A 13297-nucleotide genomic window follows, 5' to 3' on the forward strand; every position below is an offset into this window, starting at 1 on the left:
TAGCTAGTAGTAAGACACAACCAAACTCCCAATAGAGAAGACAGAGGTGGGTTTTTTAGCCATTTCTGTAGTCCTGATATGTATACACAGGGCTGAACAATTGCTGTGCATACAGTATATGAAAAGCTGATATGACATAGAAATCACGTGCTCGCCATGTGCAGACAGGGAACAGCAGCTGCTGGATCCTAAGAGAAAAAGATCAGCTCGGTTATGCAGCCAGGAAACTGAATTTCCCTTGTAACTCGGGTTAATATATCAACCCCAGTTACAGTGGAATTCAAAGTAAAAAATGATTTCAAATATTGATATGCTCTTTGAAAAATCTTTTCTGACCTTATGGGAATCACGATGTGTGAAATAAGTGAATAAATTAATTAATCAATTATTGAATAAAAAAGAGGAACACGAAAAATCACTACCTTTCCAAATCACTGCTATGAATCATCATTGGAAAAAGAAAGGGTCTGATATTTAAAAATAGATGAAAGAGAGCACAATAAAAATATATTCTAGCGGTATCTTATTTCCTTCCCTCATTATCCCCCAATATCATCTAATAGTGGTAAAAAATAAAAATTAGTTTGGGACTATGAAAATGTAATAAAGATTAGTCCCCATTTATAACCAAAACAGTTGCAAAAATTATTTGAATATGCGAACTACAAAACATTTTAGAAGTCTTGTAAGAAAAATCTCGAAATCATGTTTGGTCAAAATTAAGGTAAAATGGCTTTATCTTGAACTAGTTAAGCAACTTGTTATTTGTTATTTAGATACCATACTGTATGCTCTAGATAATTAGGTATATTTTTTTTACATAATATATGAGTAAATAGGGACCTACATAGAGCAATATCCAAATTAGGGCTACCCCTTCTACATATATTTTGGTGAATTAAAATGAAATATCTGAAAATGTCCGCCTTCACTAAAAGTGGGTAATAAATTGCTCTTCTTTTGACTCCTCAGGTAATTTTTGGCAAAGTGTAAAAACTTTAAAATGCAGCACAAATATTAAAAGCTTTACCTTATAGAGGATCGTCTTATTCTATTCCGTCCTTGCTGCTTGGTGCCCTCCGGATGGCCAATTTTCTTTATATTCCATGAAGAACTGCAGAATGTTTGTCACCCGAAATCCTGTTAACCTCCTTGAAAGCAATCAAATAAAGTAATATTATTTCTGAAGCATTTATTGTCCTCTAGTTTTAGAGTCTATGATGAAAACAGATTAAACAATATAAGCAAAAAATAATGACAAGCTACTAGAACTAACTATTGGCAAGACACTAAAGTTTCCATTTTACGTCCTTTAATAAAGTATAATTTAACTTAATCTTTTGACAAGTCAAAGCAATATGTAAGAAGATAATTTGTAGGCTTCTTGAGATAGGGCCAAGACAAAAGAGAGGCAATTCTCTGTAACACACTAGAACTCTTCACAGGTACTCAGAGATGATATTCACCCATGATCCTGGCCCCTGCAATCACATTTCAGTATTATGAAAATGAAGTACCATTGCACTTGTGTTTATGAGAACAAGGAACCAAACTGATCCTATTTTTCTAAAAATATAAATGAGATGTAACACAATAATTCATCTTTCAAAGAGTTCCTTCATAATACTTTTTTATAAATAATAATTGATGAAATACAGCTTATTTTTATGTTTAGATATAACTGTGTGAAGGAACAAGTTAACAGGCTGAGACTGAACTACAATAAATAAGAAAAAAAAATATACTGTATATATATATTTAGCATTGACTCGTCCATAAAAGTATGATCTTATCAAAACATGAAATAAATTAACCCAATCAATAAACGCCATAAAGAGTAAAAAATTGGAATGGCAAACCACGCCAAAAGATACATTAAGATGCAATCAAATCTACTCCAAAAATTGTATCAATAAAATCATCAGCTCGCCACAGAAAAAAACAAGCTCCGCCACAGCTATATTGAAATAAAAATACAAATGCTTCAGATTTTGGAAAATGGAGAAAAAACATTTTTTTCTTCAAGTTTCTGAATTATTATTCACCCCTTAAAAGGGTATCCCAAAGATCTAATAAAATGACTCATCATGTAATTCAAATGGCACACATGCTTAGTCATATGTAAGGGTGGATTGCAGAATGAAGATACAAGGCTCCTGAGATCTGTGTCTCAAATGACAGAGCTGTATTGTAAGCACACATACCGCAGCTGCCGGAGAAGTGTGCGACAGAAGAAGAAATAAATCTTCTTGTCTGACTGAGAACAGAAGACTGAGGCTCAAGTAAAAATTCTATTGTGCTAAATGAGTTGAGAAGATTTATTTCTTCTCCTTTCATACACACATTTTCTTTATTGAAACTGGTATCTTTTACACACTTTTTCACGTTACACCGGCAAACTTAAATGTATTTTATTGCAATTTTATATGATAAATCAACACTAAGTAGCAAGTATTTGTACAGTGTAAAGTAAATTATTTTTTGACGTGCATTTGTATTCAGCCGGTGTAGCCTGACACCTTTAAATAAAATTCTGGGTGACCAAATACTTTCAGAAGTCACATAAGTAGTAAATTGCGTGTGTGTGATTTATTTTCAGTGTAACTACTGCATTTCTGTGAAGGCTTCAGAGGTTTGTTTGAGAACATTAGAGATAAAACAGAATCGAGAAAAAACAAGGAACACACCAGACAGGTCAGGGATAAAGTTGTGGAGAAAAGTAAAGTAGGGTTGTAATGTAAAAAAGTAGCCCAATCGCAGAATATCTCATGGGACACTGTTTACTCCATTATCCAAAAATAGGAATATTGCAGAACTGCAAACCTACTAAGACATGGCCATCCATCTAAACTGACATCCCAAGCAAGGACAGCAATAATCAGACAAGCAGTAAAGAGGACTATTGTCACTCTGAAGGAGCTACAGAGATCCACAGTTCAGGTGTCAGAATCTGTCCACAGGACAACTGTTAGTTCACTTTCACATGTTCAGTATTTGGCTTGCATTTTCCATCAGTATTTGTAAGTCAAAACCAGGAGGGGTGAAAAATGCCGAGATGGTGCATGTGTTTCTATTATATTTTTCTCTGATTGTTCCACTTCTTGATTTGGCTTACAAATGCTAATGTAAAATTCTGACCAAATACTCAAAGTGTGAACGTGGCCTTAGTCGTATACTCCACAAATCTAGCCTTTATAGAAAAGTGGCAAAGAGAAAGCCATTTTTAAAAGCAAGGCATAATAAGTCCCATTTGCAGTTTGCAAAAAGCCATTCAAAGAACTCAGCTAGCACAAGGAAGAAGGTGCTGCTTTCAGATGAAGTAGAAATTTTTGGGCTAAATGCAAAATTCTGTTTGTGGCAGAAAACTAGCGCTGCATATCAACGTGAAAACACAGTCCCCACTGTCAAACATAATGGTAGCAGAATCATGATGTGGACATGTTTTCTTCAGCAAGGTCAAGGAAGCTGGTCAAGGTTGATGGGAAGATAAATGAAGCTAAATACAAGACATAAACCTGTTAAAGGCTGCAAAAGACTTGAGACTGGGGTGTAGGTTCATCTTCCAGCAGCCCAACGTACTTAAACATACTGCCAGAGCTACAATCGAATAGCTTAGATCAAAGCATGTTCATGTGTTTGAATGGCCCAGTCACAGTCCAGACCTAAAACCCATGGAGAATCTGTAGCAAGACTTGAAAATTGCTATTCACAGACACCTTCATCAAATCTCACTGAGCTAGAACTAGTCTGCATAAAAGAATGGGCAAAAAACCCAGCCTTTAGAAGTGCAAAGCTGGTACAGACATACCCCAAAAGACTTGCAACAGTCAGAGGTGGTCCTACAAAGTATCGACTCAGGAGGATGAATACAAATGCACGTCACAATTTTCAGATTTATGTTTTTACATATTTAGAAAACCATATATAATTGTATTTGCTCTTCATAAATGCTTGCTACTTTGTGTTGATACATCACATAAAATCCAAATAAAAATATTTAAGTTAGTGGGTGTAACGTGAAAAAATGTGGAAAAGTTCACAGTGAATGAATACTTTTCCAATGCTCTGTAGTACAATGTATTTGTTTCACTGACAGTTCACTTATTAGACCCTTCCTCCAGTTGGATCTAATAGCAAGTGTTTAGATCCAACTGTGTAGGAGACACGGAAGACATTTTTAGGTATAATTGTTGCCACTTTAACCATTGGCACCTCCTGATCATGCTATTGGCGTGCCAATGGACTGACAGAAGGAGTGATCTCCCTCTTTTTAACTCATCACATGACAATGTCACTATTAGCCTTGGCATCTGAGGGGATAAAGTACTGGAATTGGAGCTTAGCTATGTTTAACAGCCAACTGCTGCTGCAAATAGCAGCCTGTGCCATCCCTGTAATATAACTGTAAGTCAGATTATTGAAAATCATTTACAATATGGACAGTTTCATCATTTTGGTGGAAAGAGTTAAAGAAAAATCAATATTCACCTGTCCCCCATCATTCTGTTGTTGCTGGGTCCACCATCAGTCTCTACTTGCTGCCACAGTGATTATGTCCTATCACAATAGCAAATGACCACTGGGGCTCATCACTGGCTGGAGCAGTGATCCCCTAAATCCTTTGGTAGGTGGGCTAATTGCAAAATGCTATTTGTTGCAGAAAACTAACTCTGCACATCACCATGAAAACACCATCCCCACTGTCAAACATAGTGGTGGCAGGATCATGAAGTTGGGATGCTTTTTTTCAGCATCCATTTGATGGGATGTCATTGCTGCAGCAGAAAGTAAAGGCTTGCCCTGGACTGCACACAACCGGAAAGGGAGCAGCAGAAAAAGAGTAATGCAAGTTCTGTTTTAAATTTTTTTTAAATCCATCTGAAAACGTTGTGACCATTTTTTACTCCACAGAGAAACGCTTTAAAGTCTACATATTCCATACTGTGGTTGAATATGGTTCAGATTTCCTGATTAAGCAAGAATTTTTAGATTATATCTCATATCTGTGTTTGGGAGAGAAAATAGCAATGTAGTAGAGATGAGGATAGCTTCACAAGCTGCAGGAATGAAGAGGACTCAGTAGAATTTACTGGAAGATGAAGCGCTGCCATTACTATAATCTAGTCTGGTTTTCTTTAAAACTCCAGGGTTATCATTTATTCCAGATAACATTGTTATCTAGATTACATGAAAAGGCTTCAAGATATGTATTTAAAACTTTATGGAAGCAATAAAGCCATTATTTGATCCTAAAGGGATTAATTCAGACTGACTGCACAAACCAAATTCCCCAAAGAGTAAAAAAATAAAAAAATAAATCTTAAATCTTTCTATGGACAGTCTATAAATTTCAACCTGTATTATGTTACAACATGTTTCTTGCACTGGCTTTAAAACCAGACATTCTGCACAATCTTAGTCCTTGAGGCATTATGGTGCATAACTTTGTAATTCTGGGAAATATTTGTCTTGACATTGTTTTTACAACCTCAGTTTTTCAGCCGACACTGTAACATCGCAGACCGGCTTTTTATTTGAATTGCAAAACAAACTGTCATTTTTCCTTGTACAAAGTCAGATTTTTTTTCATTTGAAAACAATGTGGTTTCATAATTTGCATATGAGGTGGGAAGTCGAATCCTATATTCTCTGTTTCAAATAGTTTGTCTGGCAATGTGTATATTCAATAAGGTCAGCAGAGGACGAGATTTTATAAAATGCCTAACCTACTATACAATTTTGGAAAATTGCAATACAGTCCTCATTAAAGGGGCTGTCCAGTACTCGGACAAGTCAATCTTAATCAGCATGATTGCACCAGTAAAATAGCAACACTTTATATTTACCTTCAGAGCCAGTGCCATTCCAGCAGTGTCGGCACTTGCACTCCCGGGGCTTGCATAAGATTATGTCAAGCGAGCCCTGCGTTGAATTAGTGCTGGCTTCACTCTCCCCTCCTTCTGACAAATTAGGTAATAAGAAAGAGACACAGCTGTGTCTGGCGGCTCATTTCCTCTTGATGTCTGGTACATCCAAAAGTGAGGAGAGTGAAGCCAGTGCTGATTGGACATAACGTGAAGTGAGCGAATGTCAATGTTGCTTGAATGCCGCTGACACAGTAGGTGAGTATAAGTGTCATGTTACTGGTGCAAAAATGTTGATTGAGAAGTGGTTGTGAGAGTAGTGGACAAACCCATTTGGTTGTTATCTCTGGAAAAGGAGTAGAAAAGTAGGTTGGTTCTCACTGAACAGGACTTAGTCTAACATAACATTAGGGAAATATAGCCACACTCATATGTGAATGCAAAAAGTGAAATATTTATTTACAATAGTCACAGTGTAAGGGGGACGACGAGACAGCAGGTACCTACGTGCCGGGTGCGGAGCTAGAGAGGCTGCATCCACTGTTCCCGGGAGGAAGCATTTGTAAGGCAGACCTTCCCCTTCTGCCTGAAGGAAGCGCTAGTGAGGGACACCTTCCTGCTGACAGAGGGGGGTGGAGAAAGAGGATGCACGCAGCAGAGCAATTTGGGGCAGCGTGCAGTCAGGTGAGCGGTGCGCTCTGCTCCCCGTCCCCACACAGAGTACCAGTGCTGCAACAGTCCATGCTTCAGCAGACCAGAAGAACAGGGACAGCTGCGCTGAGGGAAGCAGTATGCCCTGCAGCAATCCAGAGAGAGGGACCACCGTGGAGTGTGCAGAGCCAGGTGTGTGCAGCAGCAGCCAGGAAGAGAAGTGCTCCGCCCCGGGAGCATCAGCATTACACAGGCCTGTGTCTGAACAGCCAGCAGCGGGGACCAGAGAGCGAGAGGGATGTGCAGTGTGTGCCCGGTGGGTAATCAGCAGAAAGGTGCCACACGCTAAATGACCGTGAGTACTGCACACGTGCCACATAAGAGGGACAGCATACAAGACTGACACTTGTGCCCTGACTTTGATAGCAAATATTTGCCCAGACACTTGTGACCTGACTTCACCTGGAATATAGTTGCAGAGCCACATTGGGCTCATACAGTATTGTGGCTCGTACCCTTGTCAGCCATGGCAGTTTATAGACTAGGCCCAGTGGAAGATACTGGAGACCGACCACTGCTGCCAAAACATGAAAAACCGGAAAGGGCACCGTGCCAGCCGAGTTCTCAGCAGGAGTTACAGTTGCGGAACTCCTGACACAAGTGCTTCACAAGAACTGTCGTTATCTGGACCATCGTTCTACTTACAATATCCTTCGACATCTAAACTGTTGAATCCCCATTTTAACCCTTTACCTTCCAACATCATTTTCCCTTTATACTGTTTAACCCTTTACCTCCCTGCATGGAGTATTTCCCTGTTATTAAACTTGCTAACCCTTGCTCTGCCTCCTGCCTGTCACTGCATCCTGCAACCTGCTCACAACCACACTAAAGTATCACAAAGATTGATGATTCGGAAACAAGCACGCAACATTTAGACCCAATCCTGAGTCTTTTGCAAGCATTGCTACAAGAAAGATACAAACTCATTAGTGTGTTATATAGATAAAGCAACACTGAAACAAACATATATACAGAATATGTATTCAAAATATGAAGAAAACATGCAGAAATGTGTACATATTACAGCTCATAAGTGAGAGTTTGACTGGTGAACTATGTGGCAAGTACAGCAGTATAGTATGGGATAAGTGGCAAGGTGGCTATACAAAAATGCTAGGATGTAGGATGTAGTTAATCTGGAATCTGGTAGTGGTTAGATAGGCTAGCATGGTAGGGTGTTAGAATAAATGGCTAATAGGGATTCAACTTTCCCATCTTGATGATGGGATATGTAATGAAAGAAAGAGAGAGCAGAAAGGTGAAGTACCAACCTATGTGGTAACTAACCTTGGGTACAGTGCGTCTGACTCCAGCATGCCCTCTCATCACAACCAGCATGAACAACGCTGGTCTTGATGTATTTGACCTTTGGTTTATGGCTTCTATCTTATATGACAGTTTCATCATTAAATAGAAAGTTTATAAAGATTTTTGTTTTAAGGGTTTCACACATCTCTTCCACTTTCCTTTCTTCTCAACCTTTATATCCACTTTGTAGCTTTATAATACATTTTATAAGCCTAGAATGGTTGTATACTATGGGGACCTCCTGTTACATATTTTATTAAGAGCCTTCTGTCAGAAATACTTATTTGATGGACACTCTATCAAATAACTGTTGGATGTAACACCTATAATGAAACACTGTGCAGAGCCCCACATGTAAAAGTAGGGGTGTCCTGAAAAAGGTATAGTATTTAAAAGACTACTCCTGTTTCATGTTGTTAGAATTATTAGGCTTTTGAAGAATCCAAAGAGTCAATGTTCTTTGGAAAACAAGGCTTTGCTAACTTCCTAATGTCTGGAATTCCTTCCCTCATACAGTATAAATATGGTCTGCAAAGAGTTCATATTTCGAAGTTGACAGCTGCTATCAATATCTATGTCAAGTATGTAATATTCTATCACTGTCTTATCCCCCCAAAATTGAGAAGTAACCTTAATATCATTAGTGTGGAGTTATGATGGACTTTACAGTAGCTCATTAGGACGTCACTTATGGGCAGATTCACAATCTACATGTCAATCAAGAGCATTTATTAGCAAATATCCAATGTGAACTGTAAAATTAATGCCCAGTTTCAACCATAGATTGTAAAAAATAATATCAAAGGTGATGCCCCTGGTTGGGAAAGGCTTCATTAGTAATACTTTTTCCCAATTAATTATGCTAAATTATTCATCAGTCATTAATATTTAATATTAGAATTAATACTATTTCTACAGAAGGAATGATTGTTAATAACTGAAAACTGTTTTAGTAACTTAACTAAACCTTTTGTGTATATACTGTAGTCATTAATCATAAAAATGTAACATAGGAAGACGTGTCATTTCTCAGCTCAAGATATCCAGAGATGAGTGATAAGCGATGGCTAGCATTGAAAATAAAAAATTGTGCAACTGTCATACATTATTTATGCCGTATGTGTCGATATGAGTATATTTTGAATTTGTATAGTGGATATTTGGATTTCTAAATCAAATTAAGGGAAAGAAAAGGTCTTTCAATAAGTTACATCTGTAACTTATTGAAAGGGTTATGCTGCATGTGGAAAAGCCATTTTCTAAATGATTGCCTATTGGTGACCAGATGGTTGATGAAGGTCTAGTAACAAAAACCTCTAGAGAATTACTGTAAATGTCAGGTGATAGCTTCAGCAGATGAAATGGTAATACACCGTTATGCTCCAGAGCAAGGGGATATCCTAACAACATAATGGGGCACATAGACTTTTGTTCTAATTGGGTAACCTTCATTAAATATATAAAATAATGGATGTGCCATATTTTATATGTCATTTATGATGGGAAGAGCATAACTATATGGTGAGCTTAGGTATCACTCACACAGGAAGTATGGTACCAATGGTTGAAAACACCAATATTCTAAATGACAAATTCAGGGCCCTGTACAGACTTTCAACTGAGAACGAGAAGTTTAAAAATGCTGAACTTTGGTAATCATACGATGAATATAAAAATGTTCATGCATGATGGCTCAGTGGTTAGCAGTGCAGCCTTGCAGACCTGGGGTCCTGGATTCAAATCTGACCAAGGACATCATCTGCAAAGAGTTTGTATGTTCTCTCCGTGTTTGTGTGGGATACTCCATGTTCTCCAGTTTCCTCCCACACTCCAAAGACATACTGATAGGGAATCTAGTTTATTAGCCCATATGGGAACAGTAATGATGAAAATTGTTTTTTTTATTTGTTTTTATAAAAAAATAAATATTTCATATTCACAGTTGTCTTCTTGTGCAGCACATGATCGACAGTACTAAACCAAACCTGAAATGAAGGATGGTTGTGCAAATTCCAGTTTTTCTCCTGATGAATCTAAAAGCTGAACATACCTAATTTCCTACAGTGTTAAATTTAAGATTAAAATGTAACTTAAACTGTCCTTCTTCATAAACTGTTCATTTAACATTACTCTGTGATCGTTGTAGTCAATACCGAGAATTGGGCTAAGACATGTTTGATCCTCCCAAGAGCTTGCAGTCTAGACAGTCTAACGAAAGAAATAAATGGTTGTTTAACTGTATTGATTAAAGTGTTCTACATTCCTTCCTTTCATGCAGCTACTACAGGAAAATCATAAGAAGCAACACTACATTATGCATTATTCTTCTGTAATAGGCTGTAAGAAAGGAATGCATCTAGATCACTTGCAATGACTCCTCTTCCATGAACAGTATATTGCCAATCTATTTCTCCTGAGATACTGTATATGCAACTTGTGACTAGATATGTCACCACAGTTTAGCAAGATACTATAGGGATGAAGAAATAATGAAAAAATACATGATTTTCTTTCCTTGGATTCCATTTTTTTTAGTAGCATCTGCCACATAGAGATGCTGAGCATAAAAATTCTGGAAACATTAATCGGTGACTATTCCACTCTCAACAGCACCAAGGAATTTTAGTTCTGTTACCTACATGTAAAAGTGCCTGCTATTGATCAAACATATTTAAATTATGGTTAACGCCTTCATGACCTTGGATGTATCGATGCGTCCAGATTGGTGATAATTTACTGACCTTAAAAAGTATGGATGAGTCATATCTTTAATTCAGCACTGCAACCGCACTCATGGTGATTGCATTCCCTAACTTTCTCCCCACCTCCCATTCTGCCCTTAAGCAATAATGAGTACTTGATCACTCAATTTTTGGCAAGGTTAGTGTCAGATAGCAAAGTGGAAAACAGAATCACATCTGTGAGTATGTCACACCATTGTCGAGTGCTGATCAGTGAAACATCACTGATCGGCCTCCGGTTGTTGTTTTTGGGGGTTTTTTTATGTGAGAAACGAATGAAAATAAATTTTTATTGGTTGATAGGACTAGATTAGGGACAGTAAAAGTACTGTCCCTAATCAGCATCTACTTTAGTATTTTTTACTGAATATAGTCAGGATTGGTGTCAGATACTTGTGGGCACTCAGTAATTTCTTTTTTACTGATGTCCGTCTTATAAGTTTGTTTTTCATTTTACCAAATTTTTATATTCTTTTTATTTATTATTTTTATTTTTATCTTTTTCTTTGTAGATTCCTTTCTTTTTTTTCTCTTCTAAATAAAAAAAAGTTTACACCAAACACGCACACACCTGAATTATATTTGGTAAACACACAAACATTCGTGAAAAAACGGCTCACTCGTTTCAATCATGGTATTCAGCAGAAGAAGCATAGGCTTTCCTTGCCTTGGATGCTGATAGTGAAAGAGAGGAAGGTGGCTTCCTTTATTTTTCATCCATCTCCTAACAAGCGCCTATCATTACTGACCCCATATCGACCTCACTCCCTGAAGATTATGAGTCACAGATTCCTGATTTTGTGGCACAGCCAGGAGTCAAATTTTTCACCACCGGCCTCACAGAAATAGACTTTTTCAGTCTTTTTTTCTGCGAATTTTGTAATTCTCATGGTGGCCCGACAAATTTGAATGCCCATTTTTCTGGCATACTTTCTTACCTATCATCTTGTTTCCATGATCTGTTTCATTTCTCTGTTATTCTGGCATATCTTTGAGTGATCACTCCAACCCCCTCCCTCTCTTTATGACCTTTGCTTAACTCTCAACATCTGGTCTCGCCATGCCCACCCACCTCCTCACTCACACCTGATTACCCTTAACTTTGGATATATTCAGACCCAGGAGTCTGACCTAGACTTTAGTCTGATCCATGTATCTTTCAAATTCCATCTTTCAAGTTACAGATTTCTAATTATAATACTTCGAATTAGACTTGAATTAGACTGGAATTGACTGTAAGGTAATGGAATAGAAAACCACTGCAATGTTTCTGTTTCTTTTCACTTTCACCCCATACTTCTTTGCTTCTTACAATCTCCTGCAATCCCTCCACCTAGTACTACTCATTTCTCTGTCCATGCTTCCCAGCCATCTCACCTTCTACTCAGAACTGTTCCTCCACATACAACCCTTTTTCTCCAGACACACATGGCCCAGTAGCGTAGCTACAGGGGGGGAGAGGGGGCCATCACCCCGGGCCCCGTGCTCTGAGGGGCCCACCTGGAGCTACGCTACTGCAACTGCATCGGAGCGTGCAGTTATATTCTGCGGCAGAGCAGGGAGAATTGATCTCCCTGCTCTGCTGCTATAGGGCCCCTGAGCAGGCAGGGAGCCCATGGCCAGCAGTGGGCCCCCTACCCGTCATCGCATGGTGAGCTGTATAGCTCACTGCAGTGATGAGGGAAGGAGTGCTGCGCTCCTCCCATCATCCCCCTACAGTCTGACAGCGGGCACGATGACGTTGCCACCCAGTGCCCGCTGTCAGATGAGCGGGAGCAGGAGCAGGAAGCACCGCTGGAACAAGGAGGAAGAGAGGTGAGTATTTATTTGCAGTTTTTTTATAGGGGCTGCCTTATTCTACAGTATCTGCCTATGGGGGAGTGCTGCCTTATTCTACAGTATCTGCCTATAGGGGGGAGTGCTGCCTTTTTCTACAGTATCTGCCTATAGGGGGGAGTGCTGCCTTATTCTACAGGATCTGCCTATGGGGGAGTGCTGCCTTATATGCAGGATCTGCCTATAGGGGGAGTGCTGCCTTATTCTACAGTATCTGCCTATAGGGGGAGTGCTGCCTTATTCTACAGGATCTGCCTATAGGGGGAGTGCTGCCTTATTCTACAGTATCTGCCTATAGGGGGAGTGCTGCCTTATTCTACAGTATCTGCCTATAGGGGGGAGTGCTGCCTTATTCTACAGTATCTGCCTATAGGGGGGAGTGCTGCCTTATTCTACAGGATCTGCCTATGGGGGAGTGCTGCCTTATATACAGGATCTGCCTATAGGGGGAGTGCTGCCTTATTCTACAGTATCTGCCTATAGGGGGAGTGCTGCCTTATTCTACAGGATCTGCCTATAGGGGGAGTGCTGCCTTATTCTACAGTATCTGCCTATAGGCGGAGTGCTGCCTTATTCTACAGTATCTGCCCATGGGGGGAGTGCTGCCTTATTCTACAGTATCTGCCTATAGGGGGAGTGCTGCCTTATTCTACAGTATCTGCCTATAGGGGGAGTGCTGCCTTATTCTACAGGATCTGCCTATGGGGGAGTGCTGCCTTATATACAGGATCTGCCTATAGGGGGAGTGCTGCCTTATTCTACAGGATCTGCCTATGGGGGAGTGCTGCCTTATATACAGGATCTGCCTATAGGGGAGTGCTGCCTTATTCTACC

At 39.2% G+C, this 13297-nt stretch overlaps 1 protein-coding gene across 6 annotated transcripts in view; it reads right to left on the reverse strand.

Annotated features, from left to right (window-relative positions):
* The window catches only part of HTR2C (5-hydroxytryptamine receptor 2C), a 720745-nt gene that overhangs the window by 395324 nt on the left and 312124 nt on the right, over window positions 1-13297 (reverse strand). For all 6 annotated transcript variants that reach the window (XM_077285389.1, XM_077285392.1, XM_077285391.1 and 3 more), the window contains one exon: window positions 1031-1151. The gene's annotated coding sequence lies outside the window, so the exon portion shown is untranslated. The remainder of the gene's footprint in view (window positions 1-1030; window positions 1152-13297) is intronic.

Source organism: Ranitomeya variabilis, chromosome 2, assembly GCF_051348905.1.
Source record: "Ranitomeya variabilis isolate aRanVar5 chromosome 2, aRanVar5.hap1, whole genome shotgun sequence".
NCBI lineage: Eukaryota > Metazoa > Chordata > Amphibia > Anura > Dendrobatidae > Ranitomeya > Ranitomeya variabilis.